At 43.2% G+C, this 14,482-nt stretch overlaps 1 long non-coding RNA gene across 1 annotated transcript; it reads left to right on the top strand.

Annotated features, from left to right (window-relative positions):
• The first annotated feature begins 285 nt into the window (after window positions 1-285).
• LOC116631139 lies at window positions 286-7,950 on the top strand. Its single transcript, XR_004299095.1, has 3 exons — window positions 286-428; window positions 1,726-1,796; window positions 7,731-7,950. It is a non-coding gene; the product is annotated as an uncharacterized LOC116631139 (long non-coding RNA).
• The last annotated feature ends 6,532 nt before the right edge of the window (window positions 7,951-14,482 follow it).

The raw sequence follows: 14,482 nt of genomic DNA, 5'->3' as shown, positions 1-14,482 counted from the left end.
TGGAAAGAAATTTATTCCTGGAGAATGGGTTAAAGGGAACATTGTATACCCTTTTCTTCCTTTTAAAATTTTATTTATTTTTACTTTTTATTTTGAAAAATTTTCAGGCCTAGGAAAAATTTGCAGAAAATATCAGAAACTTCTTGTCTCTTACTTTTCAAATGTTAACACCTTATAAAGCCACCATATAGGAAATTAACCTAAATGTAATACTATTAGCTATTTACAGGTCTTTTTCAGATTTCACCAGTTGTCCCACTAATGTCTTTTTTCTGTTCCAGGGTCAAGGATTCACGTTGCCTTGCTCTCCTCCAATCTAGGAGAGTTCTCTTGGTTTTTCTTTTGTGACCTTGCTGAATAATGACCAGTTATTGTGTAAAATGTACTTGGTTTGAGTTTGGCTAATGTTTCCTCCTGACAAAATTCAGGTAATACACTTTTGGCAAGAATATCACAGAAGCAGTGCTGTGCTCTTTTCCGCACATCATATCAAAAAAGAGGCTATAAAATAAGCAAACACTACAGTATTAGTCATAGATAAGAATCACCCATAGGAGCTGAAGTTCCTGGGATAAATAGATTAAGGCAAAAATATTTGCATAGCTTCAAAGTATATCCCCATGAAATAGGAGAAAAGAATAACTTTTTACTTATGGAAACTCACTTAACTATGTGATCAATATGTCTCGTGAGCTTGACTCTGACTTTGAAGCTATGCAAATATTTTTGCCTTAATCTATTTATCCCAGGAACTTCAGCTCCTATGGGTGATTCTTTTTTTTTTTTTTTTTAAAGATTTATTTATTTATTTGACAGAGAGAGACACAGCGAGAGAGGGAACACAAGCAGGGGGAGTGGGATTCTTATCTATGACTAATGTAGTGTTGGCTGATTAGTATTTTGTAGCCTCTTTTTTTTTTCTAAGGTTTTTTAATTTATTTCAGAGAGAGTGAGTGCAAGCACAAGCGAGGACAGGGCAGGGAGGGGCAAAGGGAGAGGGAAAGAATCTCAAGCAGACTCCTGACAGAATGCAGAGCCCAATGTGGGGCTGGGCATGGGGCTAGGGCACCGGCTCAGGCACAGACTCAATCTCAGGACCCTGAGACCATGACCTGACCAAAATCAAGAGTAGGTCGTTTAACCGACTGAGCCACCCAGGCGCCCCAGCAATTTATATTTTCACCATTGCTTCTATACTTAGGGATTGGAATTCTGCTGTGAGAAAGAGCTTTCCCTCTCCCACCTTAATTACTTATTTACTTAATTATTTATGTCAGAATGGACTCATAGATATTTATTTTATTCTCTGCATTATATCTACTATCAACATTTATTTTGTTGCTCAAATTATCCCAGATTTCACCATTCAGAAGAACCACTTGAATTTGGCCAGTGTGTTCTTTTAACATGTCCCTATCATTGTTTGTTCATGTCTTTTGTTCATTTTTCTCTCAAGTTTTTGGTCTTTTGTCCCTTAATGTCCAAGAGGTATTAGAGTTATTAATCCTTTGTCTATGATAGATGTTACAAAATCTTCCTTTTGAGTTCTATACTACATGAATATAATACTTATTTTAGAACTTTTTAAAAATACGCAGGAACATGTTTTGTAGGAACTGAAAAGAAGAAAAAATATGTCAAGTTGTAGGTTGGGAGTGATTTTACTTCAGTTTTTAGTCAACGTCTCTTTTGGTCCTCCTGATTTTCACTTACCCTTTCTCTTAGGAACCCTGCAAGTGAAGCCGGTGTGTGCCAACTAGGAGGCTTGCTGAATGGCCAGGTGTGAGCAATTGGAGGTGAGCCCTGGCTCTTGCTCTCGCTTTGCCTCTTTTATAGTACATGTGCCTGTGCTGTGGCACCAGGTCCAGGAAATAAACAGTGGATAACATGCATGACTTTCTTTCCCTCCTTGTGGCCTCCCCATACTCCAGCAAAAATTGCAGGAATGTTGCTCTTGGAGGCCTGTCAGAACTTCTTTTCTAAATATAAATGCAGAGACACTAAAAATAAGCAATGGTAAAGGTGAGTTTCATTTGTTCCTGAAATGTCAATACACCAAGGGTATAATCTTAGCTGTCAAGGAGCCAGAAAGGAACGGGTAGCTGTCCACTTCTAACCAGACTTCTGGGAGTGAGAAGAGAAACTGTCTGAGGGTTGCTGGAATATTTTGATTTTTTTTTTCTTGAGTTGTGTTGAAGGCAGGGCAGCAGGGAAATCATTCCATCATAATTTTGTAGCAGCATCCTTAGCTAACATGGTCCACAAGAAAGGTATTGAGGTTAGGTGAGCCCCCCACAGCAAACCAGAGTGGAGACAAGGCAGTGGTAACTCTCTGAATTGTTAGGTGAGAAACAAGGCAGTTGAACAGCACAGAGTGCATAGAATCATGAGTCAACCAGGAGAGACATGCGCCCGGTATAGTGTCTATCCCATAGTAAGCCATTAATATATGACTGAATGAATGAATTAGAAGGTATCTTATACTGCCTTGTGTTGTTCTTAAGGGTCTGAAGTCTGGTGTTATATGCTGTAAGAGTTCAGATGAGAAAGGCAAGGCAGAGAATAAAGGGCAGCAAGAGTCCTAAACAGAAACTCTGAGGTAGGCAGAACTAGAAGTACAGCCAGCAGGTGGGACTTAGGACAGGATCTGTCAATATACAACTGCACAAAATACAGTGGGCAACAATGGCAGCAGATAATCCAAGGCATACCTGTAATGCAAGGGGCCACACCTGCAAACAAGGTCCAGCCCTGCCAACACCAACTGTCTGACAGAGCAGAAAGCACACTTAGTGCAGTATATAACCCAAGTTTTATAGCCAGTTATCAGGCAACATTATCTGCCCAGCAGTATTATATATTGAATATTTATATGGTCTCCATGTTACTGTAAGAGATACTTTCCTCAGCCACTTCTGGCCTTTCCACTCTTCCAAACAAATACATCCTATATAACCAACCACAGACATTTCTCTGGATAGATTGTATTCTCATACTCTTCCATGCTTTTCTTTATTCTGTTCACTTTGCCTGTGATACCATTCATTTACTGATTCATTTGTTCATTAAGAACAAATTTATTGATTTGTTCACCAATTAAGATTGATTTTTTTTTTAATTTGCTAGTTAATTTATTGATTGCTAGTTATGTTCTAGTCAGTGTGCTCAGTGCCAGGGATATTGTGGTAAACAAAACTGATGTGGTACCTGCCCTCTTGGGACATAGAGACAATAAACAAATAGAAACAAATATTTACTTACACATTGTGATTAATTACTAAGAAGGAGATGACTGTGCTAGCAGAGAAAATACCAGATGGGACCGCCTGTTGGGAGTGATTAGGAGAGGCCTCCTGGCCACCTGCCCTGGGAAGCATTTCCTCACCAGCCCACACACCCACCCTCATTCAACTGATCACTCTTTTCTGTGCTCCAAACTCATTTGCTTCTACTTTTGACTTGACACCTCTCTTTTGTAGTTAGTTGTTTCTGTAGCTAAGCCTCTAAGTACTTAGACTATTAGTTCTCTCAATGCAAGGAGGGTAGAGAGAAAAGCACATGGAATTTGGGAGTCAGTCGACCTATGAATTACAGTCTTCCATGTAAACAACTGGGGTACTTGGAGAGTCATCCAAGCTCATGATTACAGTTCAGTTTCCTTGGAAGCAGAGCTGGAGTTAAAAATGCTGTGTACAGGTAGTTTATTTGAGAAGAAACTGCAAGGAGTAGAAGTGAGGGAAGGAAAAGTGAAATGGAGATGAAGAAAGAGCCAACACAAGGATGTGTTATTGAGTTGGCCAATGATGCAAGCAATGGGCCCTTAAACCTTGGGAGGAGCCCTTTAAAATGGGTCTCTGATGACTGAGGGAGCCCACATGAGCACAGACCCCCCCGTTCATTCCTAAGTTTGACAATATTTAAGCCGCCAGTACATGCAACAGGCTGCTCATCTGAGACGTCAGAGACACCCCAGGGCAGGAAGCAGGAGTGCACACCCAAAGACAGATGTTGTCCAGTTGTATCTGAGTGAAGCTGGGAAGTCCCTCAGAGCTGGCTGATGAGGCAGTGACTGGAGTGAGGGGTATGATGAGAGAGTTTTTAAAGTTGAGGCGTCTGATCATCGGGAAAACAGATGCAGTAACAATGCCCACCTCTTTGGCACATGAAAGTTAAATGAGATGCCCTATGTGGCAGTGTTCTGTATCTGGGCAAACACTTGGGCAAGTACTAGCCACCATTGCATCACAGCAATCTTCAGTTTATAACCTTAGGAGAACACTTGGCACACAATTAAAAAACAAATGTGAGTTACGTGAATAAGGAAGGGGAGTAAGAGAGCAAACACAGAGGTATCCCCAGGCTCTTTTCTCAAGGTTCTTACCCAAGTGAGATTAAAAAATATATATTTCACTCACTCACTCCAGGTTCCTTCCACATTCAATTAGATGTGAATGAAGTGAATGGTGGCAAAAGAGGTACTTTTTAAATAGCTACCTTGAAAAATTTATTGAGGCCATGCCCTTAAGAGAAGAGAGCTGGGGAAGGGTTTATTTTTCTATGGAATGTGACCTCATTAATGCTTAATTTCCTTTGGTTTTTCCCAGTGTCTGACAAAATATTCAAACAGAATTTGAGTGAGAAATCATTCAGAATTAGAAGATAGGTTTCTCTCTGTCTTAAAAGCTTATAAACCACGAGGAAAGCAGGGCAAAGCAAATTACATTCAGTCATAAACCATAAAGCAGGAGTAGCATGTTGACAAAGTCAGTAGTCACACATGATAATGGATTAACTGGATTGAAGTCAGGCAGCGCCAACCAGGGAAGATTCCATTTCATTACAACCTACTTCATTTCAATTAGCACTTGCAGATCCTATGATAGGTAGAGCCGGTCAGTGTTAGGTACTGGGGCTGCAGGGATAGTGAGGGTGACAGACAAGAAAATTAGCAGTGAGAGAAAGTGTCATAAGTGCTATCAAGAGAGCTGCACAGAGGTGTTAATGGGGTGCAGAAAATGAGTACGAGTAAAGGGCACCTAAGTCATCTTGCAGGAGAAGAGAGAAGGGTCAAGACTGTTTTCCAAAAAGAAGAGATACTTCACCTACGCCTTGATGGAGGAATAGACATTAGTTAGATGGTGTAAAGGGGTGAAGTCATGTTAGGCAGAGAGAATCGCCTAGCAAAAGCCCTAGGGGTGGGAGGGAGCATGGTGCTTTGGAGAAATTGCAAGAGGGTCAGCATTCAGGAGTAAGGAGAACATGCAGGATGTGGTGAGCAATGAGGCTGGAGGAATTAGTGGGGGCAGGGTCATATGGAGCCTTCTGCGTCAGACTGATGTATTTGAACTTGCCTAAGGGGAAAAGGTAAGTCACAGAAGGATTTTAAGCAGTGGGATGATGCAATCCTATCAGTGCTATCTAGAAGGATACCTCTGACCATGGTGTGAGAGTGGAAGAAAAGTGGGATGGGATACGTGTGAGTAACAGGGAGCTCAGTTTGGAAATGACTGTAGTGGTAAATCTGGGGATAGAGGATAATGACCTGTGGCAGTATAATAGCGATAGAGAAGAGGTGATAGATTCTAAAGGGGAACCAATGTGCTGATAACCAATTGTTTGAATGTGGAAGACAAGGGAGAACATGGACCAGGTGGATGATTGTGCCATTTGGTAGAGAAAAGAAAGAAGTTTATGGAGAAGGTAGAGCAGAATTGGAAGAAGAGCAGAAATATGGTTGGAGGAGACATCTATTTGGAATGGTTTATTTTTTTCTATTTACCTTTGGGACATGAGTTCCTTTTATAAAATTTTTGCACATGAAAAGGGGTATGGTCCTCAAAGGTCAGGACCTCCACATATGGTTGTGTAGTCTATGCCCTGCAAAAGGGTGTCTGGCCAAGGAGAGTAAGTGTGGCTAAAATGTGATCTATGCACACTCCTTAGGTGTGTCTGGACAGGGGCACATCTGCCTGGAGGAAGGGGGCTCCTGTGTTGGATGTTTTCCATTTGCCTCTCTAGATCCAGTTCCCACACCTCACCCTCCTCTGTTCCCTGGGTGGCTGGCCTGAATGGACTGCATTCCTCGACCCTACCTTCTGGCTGGTTCTACCAATAGGAGAAACTGGTCAGATCAAAGGGAAGAGTTTTACTTTCTCTCAGCTCCCTCTCCACTGGGTGGCCATCGATGGTCTCTCTCCCTTTACCGAGGGTCACAGCTCCTGTAACTATAGATCCTCTCAGGTTTTGAGCACAGGGTTCTCTCCTCTTGCTCCTCAAGGATGGGATGGTAATGAATACCCACCATTGCTAGCCCCAGGGTGCTGTGCCATTTCTTGCGGGTTTCTCTAAATCCTGCCCACACCTTTGTAAATGATGTGTTCCTTACACTCTCCTCAATTATTCAGTTCTAAGTTGTCATTGGTTTCTTGCCAGAACCGAACTGATTCAGAATATTTTCCTGATTAACATAAAGCAACATCTTCCTTCGCTTATCCATGCACCTGTGGAGCAATGACAGTCATAAGAGCCCCTGTTTCTAATTCTTACAAAGGTGCTATATTAGCAGGGGGTGCCTATAGGTTCTGAAACAAGGCAGCTTTAATCCATCGGGAAAGTAGGTCCAAACTAGCTTTTCAGTCTGACGCAAAGTTTGAGTTGGAAAGAAGACAGAAGATAGTAGTTGTCTGAGTCCATTCAGGCTGCTACAATAAAGTGCCTGAGACTGGGTGGCTTATACACAACAGAAATTTGTTTCTCATGGTTCTGGAGGCTGGAAGCCCAAGATCAAGTTGTCAGTAGGTTGGGGTCTGGTAAGAATCCTCTTCCTGATTCATAGATAGAGCATTCTTCTGTGTACTCACATGGTAGAAGGGGCCTGGGATCTCTGTGGGGCCTATTTTATAAGGGCACTAATCCCATTTGTGAGGGCTCTGCCCTCAGACCTAGCACCTCCCAAAGGTCCCACCTCCTAAAACCATAATCTTTAAGGGTTAGGGCTTCAACATATGAATTCAACATTAAGAGCCTAGCAGTGGGGAAGAAAAATATGCTTAGAGTCAGCAGACCCTGGGGAGAAGCACTGTGGGTTGTCAATGTCAGGTATCAAGATCCATCTACCAAGCCTACCTTGAGAATTGGGAGTTGGCTCTTAGGACTTATTTGGGTGGGGGTAGAACAGCAGATGTCAACCCCCACTCTACCAAGGAAAACTCTTCCCCTTCTCCAAGTCTCTCCCTTTTCTACCCAACCATCCCTTTCCCCTACCCTAGCCAAATAAAACTCCTCCTAATTTTCTTTAATTTAATTCTGGAATCACATATAAGAGAGTATCTTCCTTAAACTTTAACAAGATATCGATCCTAACTCCCCCGTGCAATAGGGGTAGAGAAATTGTTATTTATATATATTTTTTTTAATGTGCATATTTAGAACCGATTATTGGTTCATTCACCAGCAGCTATTAAACACCACCTAACCCTGGATCCCCGTATTTGTTCTCCAGTGGCCCTCTGACTTCTTCCTAAAGGAAGGGGGATGAGGCATGCAAGGGCTACAGCAGGATGGGTGAATGCAAAGCCAGAATAGTAAAAGGAAGATGGAAGAGAGGCAGAGTGGGGCCAGCATCCAACCCTTCCCTCAATGGCAGCCAGGCTGGGGCCAAGTTGTGAAGATGACCACGGGCAGGCGCATGTTCTCTGTGTTCATGTTCACTTATGATCTTATACCGACAGCTCTGCATATGTGGAGTGGGCCAGGCTGGAGGCCTACATGTTTCCAGATACTGACCCAGCTGTATATGGAAGCCTGAGATCTTCCAACCATGAAGCAAAATGTCAAAGGAGGTAAGTAGCTTGTTCCCCAGGCCTTTCTGTACTCAGTAACAAGATGACTCATCTCACCACAAAGACTGACAAAGAGGGCCTCATTGGGTCCTCCTCTTCTCTGACTTTTTCCAAGCCTTACATGGGTGGCACTATGCCAATTTGGGGTTGCTAAGCTATGGGGCAATGTTGAAGAGGCTCTGGCATCTCAAATTCATTGCTTGAATATCTGAATCCTTATTCCAGGAAGTTACAGAACCTCCAAGGAGCATATATGAAATTATGCTTTTTAAAAAATCATTGCCATTAGATGATCTGGGGAAATCCCAGAACAAGTATCAAGGCTCTCTTATCTGAGTGATAAATTGACAAGGGGTCAAAGCTTGCTCCTGTTTGCCTGCCTTCCCAGGGGCTCCTAATTTCCTGAGAATCAGGCATGAGCAAAGGGCCTTACTCAGCCTTAGAGAGCTTTAGCCCTCCAATTTGCTTGTGGTTTTTTTTTTTTTTCTACACCTAGCTATTGATACTTATACCGAAGAGGTGGGATCTCCCCTCTTCTCTTCCTCTGCCTTCCCCACCCTGCCATGACTCAATGAGAGAGTTTAGAACTGGGATTAAGATCTGCTTTCCAATAAAGGCCCACTATTCAAAAATCGAAAAGAGAAAAAAAAAAAAGATCTGCTGTCCGAAATCTTTAACTTTTTAAAATTTTCTTTCTATTTTTCTTTTCCTTCTCTTACTTTCTCACTCTTTTGTTCATTAATTTTTCCAATTATTCATTTATTACAATGTATCTGGGGCCTGGGCTTAAGCTAACTAGCACCGCTTTCACCATTAGGATTTAGACTTAAGTCTGAGGATGCCTGGATGATTTGTGGGGTGGGCCTACCACGGGCATATGTTTCTGAAGGACAGCAGTCTCCTAGGAAGACTCACCCCACAGGAAGACAAAGGGGAGGACACCCACTTAAAGTTCATTGGCAACGGACCAGGACTAAGGTGTGCTTTGGGGTGGTCCTGGTGGGATTTTGGAAATAGCATAATGACTGTCACGCAGATGTCTTCTGGCCTAGCACCCACGAACTTGTGCCTGAGTCCTAAGGTGAGGATGTTGGAATAAAAGGGCAAGTAACAACTAAAATAGCCGTTCACTCAAACATCCCGAGTTTATAGAAAGCAGCAGCTGCAGCCACAGCAGCCCAGAGCCAGGCAGATGTTAGCATGCTTCAGCCTGGGCAGGCACAGCTTTGGCCTGGGCAGTGGTGGACACCAGCATGGAGGTGACGCCTCAAAAGGCCACTTTTGGCATCAGCAGCAATGGAGACAGCCCAGGAGGCACCAGCAAGCGAGGAAGAGAGTGTCAGGTGTCACATGTCGTGGCAGGGCCATCATGCCCAATATCTGTAAGAAAATCACCAAAGAATCCCAGACTCTGGCGATACGCTTGATGTAAGGATGTATAGTTGGAGTATCCACAGAGTACATTTGGTAAATCCAGAGAACACTGTTCTATATCTCTTGTAATTAAGGTCCTGCTCCAGAAGCTGAGTTTGGGGGACACAGCTTGTTACACATTTCTTAAAGCCAACTTAGTTCCAAACAAGACTTGTGGGAGCCTCACATGAAAGCTTCAGATATAAAAGGGCTAATTTTTCAAAAAGAAAGTAAAAGAACCGTAGTCAAGAAATAAAGACTGGAAGGAAGGGAAGAAAAGAAATGTTGCATTAGAAAACCTAGTCAAGCAAGTGTTCTTGCTTGACTTGAAACCCCTATCTCTTTTGGGTTTCATTCCTGAGAATGCAAACCCTATGCCCAATCAAGATCCAAAAAAGGAGAAATTCAGTTATTCAGCCAAAGATGTTCCCCCACCACCACCAAATGTATTACTTTGTCCAAAGTTTCTACTGTTCTGTGTGGTTAGAGAGCTACCTGGAATCATTGAACTTACTTTCAATAGGTTGTTGGGAAACTCTGATGATTCCACCCCTGCTCCAGTGCCAACAAACTGAGTGCCAAGCTGGAGGTTACACACATGGCTGAGGGAGCTGGAAATGCCCCGTGTTCGTGGCCAGTGCTGGTACCTCACAATGCTGCCACTAGATGGGAGGGCAGGTACAATGATCTCCATTGTACAGGTGAAACCACAAGGCAGAGAGAGGCATGGCCACACTTGCATGCAGGCCCAGTATTTAGACATAGTCTCCATCTCTACATTCTGGCTGCATAGCCCCTGCTTGGCTGGAGGTGTGGAATGGTAACTCACCCTGATTTTTCTAGCATTCCAGAAGATTCCAACGTTCATCTAGGTTTGGGAACCTTACTCCTCTAAACTATCTGTCTCGGCCTGAAGACTTAATGGGTGAATCATGTCAGGTTAAATGGGATTGATAAATATAGGAATCTAATTGCTAAATGTGATTGGTGGACAAGAGGAAGAAGATACGGTCCTTGAGTGAGGAGCATATAGCATGTTGGCAAATTGAAGCAGGTATCAAAGAAATGGAAATTCTTTTTACTTAATTCTTTTAGATGTTTTTATATTTCCAAAGTAAAATCATTCCTACAGATAGAACCAAAGGAGAGACTGGCACTAGTTGTATCCCACATGGCCCCATGACAACTGCAATCAGAATTTGCATGTCCAGAGTGGGCAGAATAGGGCCCACACCTGTCTAGGAGGGACAAACACACACACACACACACACACACAGACGCATACAGACACACAGACACACAGACACACAGATGCACAAGACACACAGACACACACACACACACACACACACACACACTGTCTTGTCCTCTCAGTGTGGAAAGATCTGAGAAAATGGCAACTGACCTGTGGTCTGCTTTGGCCCCTTAGAAATCCAAAACTGCTGTAATTAGACATCTCTAAGAATTTCCAAGGACCCCAGAATATTATAGAGAGTTAGAGCTGGAAGCGTTCCCAAGGTGGCAGAGCAGAGACTGATGTGGAGAACAGGAAACAGGAGAGCATGGCTGGGACGCCTGGCTGGCCCAGTCAATAGAGCATGCAACTCTTGATCTTGGGGTTGTGAGTTCGAGTCCCACATTGGGTGTAGAGATTACTTAAAAATAAAATCTTTTTTTTTTTTTTTTAAAGAGCATTGCTGGTGACACAGTAGCAAAGTTTTGAGAGTAGAAATTAGCTTATGTGTTTGTGAGACACAAGAAGAGACCTGCTAGGGGAAAGAAAAGAAAAAACATTTACTAAGCACCCAACATGTGCCTAATTCTGTGCTTTCGTGTATACCTTATCTCATGTCATTCTTAAATAACTGTATAGATAGTATGTTGGTTCTATTCTATAGGTAAGGAAACTGAGGGTTAGACAGGACAGGTTATTATTCCACCATGACCCAGATAGTATAAAAGAACCAAGACTTGAAATCCAGGTCTTAGGAACACAAAGTCCATGCCCATGCTGTTGCAATCTTGTGCATGTGTACCTCTGTGTGGTCTAGAAAATGCAACATCTAGTAAGTTCCAGGCTCTGTCCTAAGTGCTTGACAAATATTAACTCATTTAATACTAACAATGACCCTGGGAAACAACTGCAAGTTCACAGATGAGGTAACTGAAAGAAAAAGAGGTAGCCTGCCAAGATCCCATATCTGGTGGCAGAGCTGCTTGCCTGGCTCAGAGCCCATACTTCTCATCATTACTCTGTGGTACTGCTACACGAATGGAAATACATTTGCCGAGCACTCACTCTGTGCCAGGCACTGTTGGTCCTGTTGTGAGTGCTTTAAACTTACTGACTTATTCAGTTCATGTGGTCAGGCAGTCTAGATGGTGGCTAGATAATAAGTGTGCACTCTGGAATGAGTGCCTGTCGTTTATTAGTTAAGTGACCTTAGGTAAATCATTCAATTGCTCAGTGGCTCTTTCCTCGTCTGTAGAGTAAGAGTCATAATTGTTTCTACTTCATAGATTTGTGGTAAAGATTAATTGAGTTATTATGCATAAAATGTTTAGACAGTGTCTAGCAAGTAGAAAGTGCTGGAGATTTTCTTTAAAAGGCAAGCAGAGACAGACTCTTAAAAACAGAGGACAAACTGGTGGTTGCCAGAGGACAGGTGGGTGGGTGGATTGGGGAAATAGGTGATGGGGATTAAGAGTATACTTATTGTGTTGAGCACTGAGTAATGCACAGAACTGTCAAATCATTATCCTGTACACCTGGAACTAATATAACACTGTATGTTAATTATACTTGAATTTTAAAAAAAGGCAAGCAGAGGAGCTTGCACTTAATGCGTGAGGATGTGAGGGTGTCCTAGTGAAATTCTGCCGCTGGCTGCCACGGGTCAGTATCTACACAGTACTGCAGCCATGACTTCATGTACTGCAGGGTCCCTACCAGCACCAGGACTGGCTGCTTGTGGGTATTCTCCTTTGGCAGATCAGGCCTGGCCAGAATACTGGCCAGCCACTGCTATTTTAAGGTGGAGTTATGGATTGGCTCCAACTCAAGAAATAAACTGAAATAGGGAAACTAGGAGTCACTAGGAGGCTGTAAGATGCTAGAGGAAATTTGTCCACCTAGGACCAAAGAGCTTATCCTTGATAAGTAGCTCTGACTCTGCCATCCTTGAAACAGAGCCTTGACTCTCTGGCAGTTAATCAACTTTTCAAGGCTGTTTGACATGGCATAAAATAATAAATGACTGTGCAGTACCAAGATGACTGCTTCGCCTCAAGGCTGAGGACTACACCTGAGGAACCCTCCCTGGCAACCTAGAGACAGGAGGCCCAAGGAGAACAAGGCCAATAAGCATCAGGCTGATGTATCATGACTGTAACCAGGTTCAGCACTCCCTCCTCCATCGTCTCTCCAGCCCGGACCACCTCCTCCATTTTGGAAACCCTGAGACCGTGGGGATTCACCTGGTAGAGTCAGAACCTGTGGGTCAGAGCTATTCCACACAAGATGGGTCCTTGGCCCCAGGAGGAATGGCTGCTTAGCTCTGAATCTGTGCTGAGATGAGGAACCACATGGAGTTACCATGATTGTCTCCTCTTTGCCTTGTGCCTCCCACGCATGTGCTGAGCTTTTGCACACATGACCTCAACTGCTGATAGGTGTTATTCTCTTCACTTTACAGGGGAATGAACTGTAGCCCAGAGATGTTGAGTAAATTGCCCAAGATGGCACAGCAAAGAAACAGGTGTGGAAGGGTGGCCACAGAGATGAGGAGGCCAGAACATATAGGAATTTATCCATTTTATCTTTTTCATAGAGCAAAGGAGCACCATTGAAAGGTTTTAACCATGGACAGGGAAAAATCAGACTTGCATTTTGAAGAGGACACTCTGGCTGCTGAGTGGAGAATGGATTAAATGAAGGGAGACTAGTTTTGAGTCTAGTGCAGTAGTCCTGGTGAGAGGAGATGGTAGACTCAAGTGGTGGTAAGGGAATGAAGTGGATGGATTCCAGAGATATTTGAAAAACAAAGGCCTGCTTGCATTTTAGGGGTCCCTGGCTAATAATCACATCTCCTTTTCATCAAGTTTTCCAGAAAATAAACCTTCAAAAGCCACACAGTCAAGACAAAGAAAGAAACCTTCAGTGCCGTGCTGACCAAGGAACAAATCTGGAAACTCCCCAGGAATTGTCAGAAAAGGCTTGGCACTTTATTTGTAAACTTTTCAGAAATGTAGTCTAGGCAGTGAACAACCAAAGAGTATGGCACAACTTGAAACACTTGGAAAGGAATTAGGCTGGAAATGTTGAGAGCCTCAATAGCTTCCAGATCCTTCCCTGTCCAGGCTCCTTAGAGCAGAGCATCACGGGCCTTGGCCACAGAAACCACATGTCTCACAAAGGACAATGCGGACTTCTCCTTCAACTCTGAAGGTCTGTGCTTTTAATCCCTTCTATCCTCAGTATTTTACCACCATCCATGTCAACGTAAATGGAATGGAACTGGCAGTAATAGATTTATGAAGAAAGAGCGAGAAGGCTAAATGGAGAGGCTTGGCTGAAGGTCCAGTGAATGAACCTGACAACCAACTGGTATCAGGCACTGAAGTGTGTAAACAAAAGACCTTCTTGGAAAAGCAAGGAAGGAGATGCATAACTGAGCCAAGCAAGCCTTAATTATGTAGATTTCCCACTGAGGAGCCAGAATAACCACAGATGGAGACGTGGGTGTGACCCTAGGCATTTTAGGGATAACGGCTGACAGAAAAGAGTGACTTCCCTAAATTTGCAGAGATAAGTCAGACTCCAGGATGGAGGCTGGGGCCCTGTGGTTGTTCTCTTTGGTTGAGCAAATGAGTGAATGAAGGTGCTGGAGGCTTGGTTCAGTCACATGCATTCTTGCCTCAAGAACATTGCTCTAACTGTTCACTTATCTGGAATTCTCCCACAGGTCTTCATGTGGCTGAATTTCTGAACTAGCCTACCAGGAACTCTCCACTGCATCACATTACTTCATTTTGCTTCAGGGAAAATTATTTGAAATTTTCTTCTTTAATTTGCTTGTTTACTTATATACTATTGGTCAGGGGTCCGTGAAAGCAGTCACTTTGTGTTTGTGCGAAACAATGTCCCAGGGCTAACAGCCAAGCAGGCACCCAGTTTTGTTGAATGAACACCATAAGTTGATAAATCAGGAAGCTTAAGTTTTGTATAT

Source organism: Phoca vitulina, unplaced genomic scaffold, assembly GCF_004348235.1.
Source record: "Phoca vitulina isolate PV1807 unplaced genomic scaffold, GSC_HSeal_1.0 scaffold4, whole genome shotgun sequence".
NCBI lineage: Eukaryota > Metazoa > Chordata > Mammalia > Carnivora > Phocidae > Phoca > Phoca vitulina.
The sequence above is the reverse complement of the archived record's forward strand: the minus strand, read 5'-3'. Positions and strand labels throughout refer to the sequence as shown.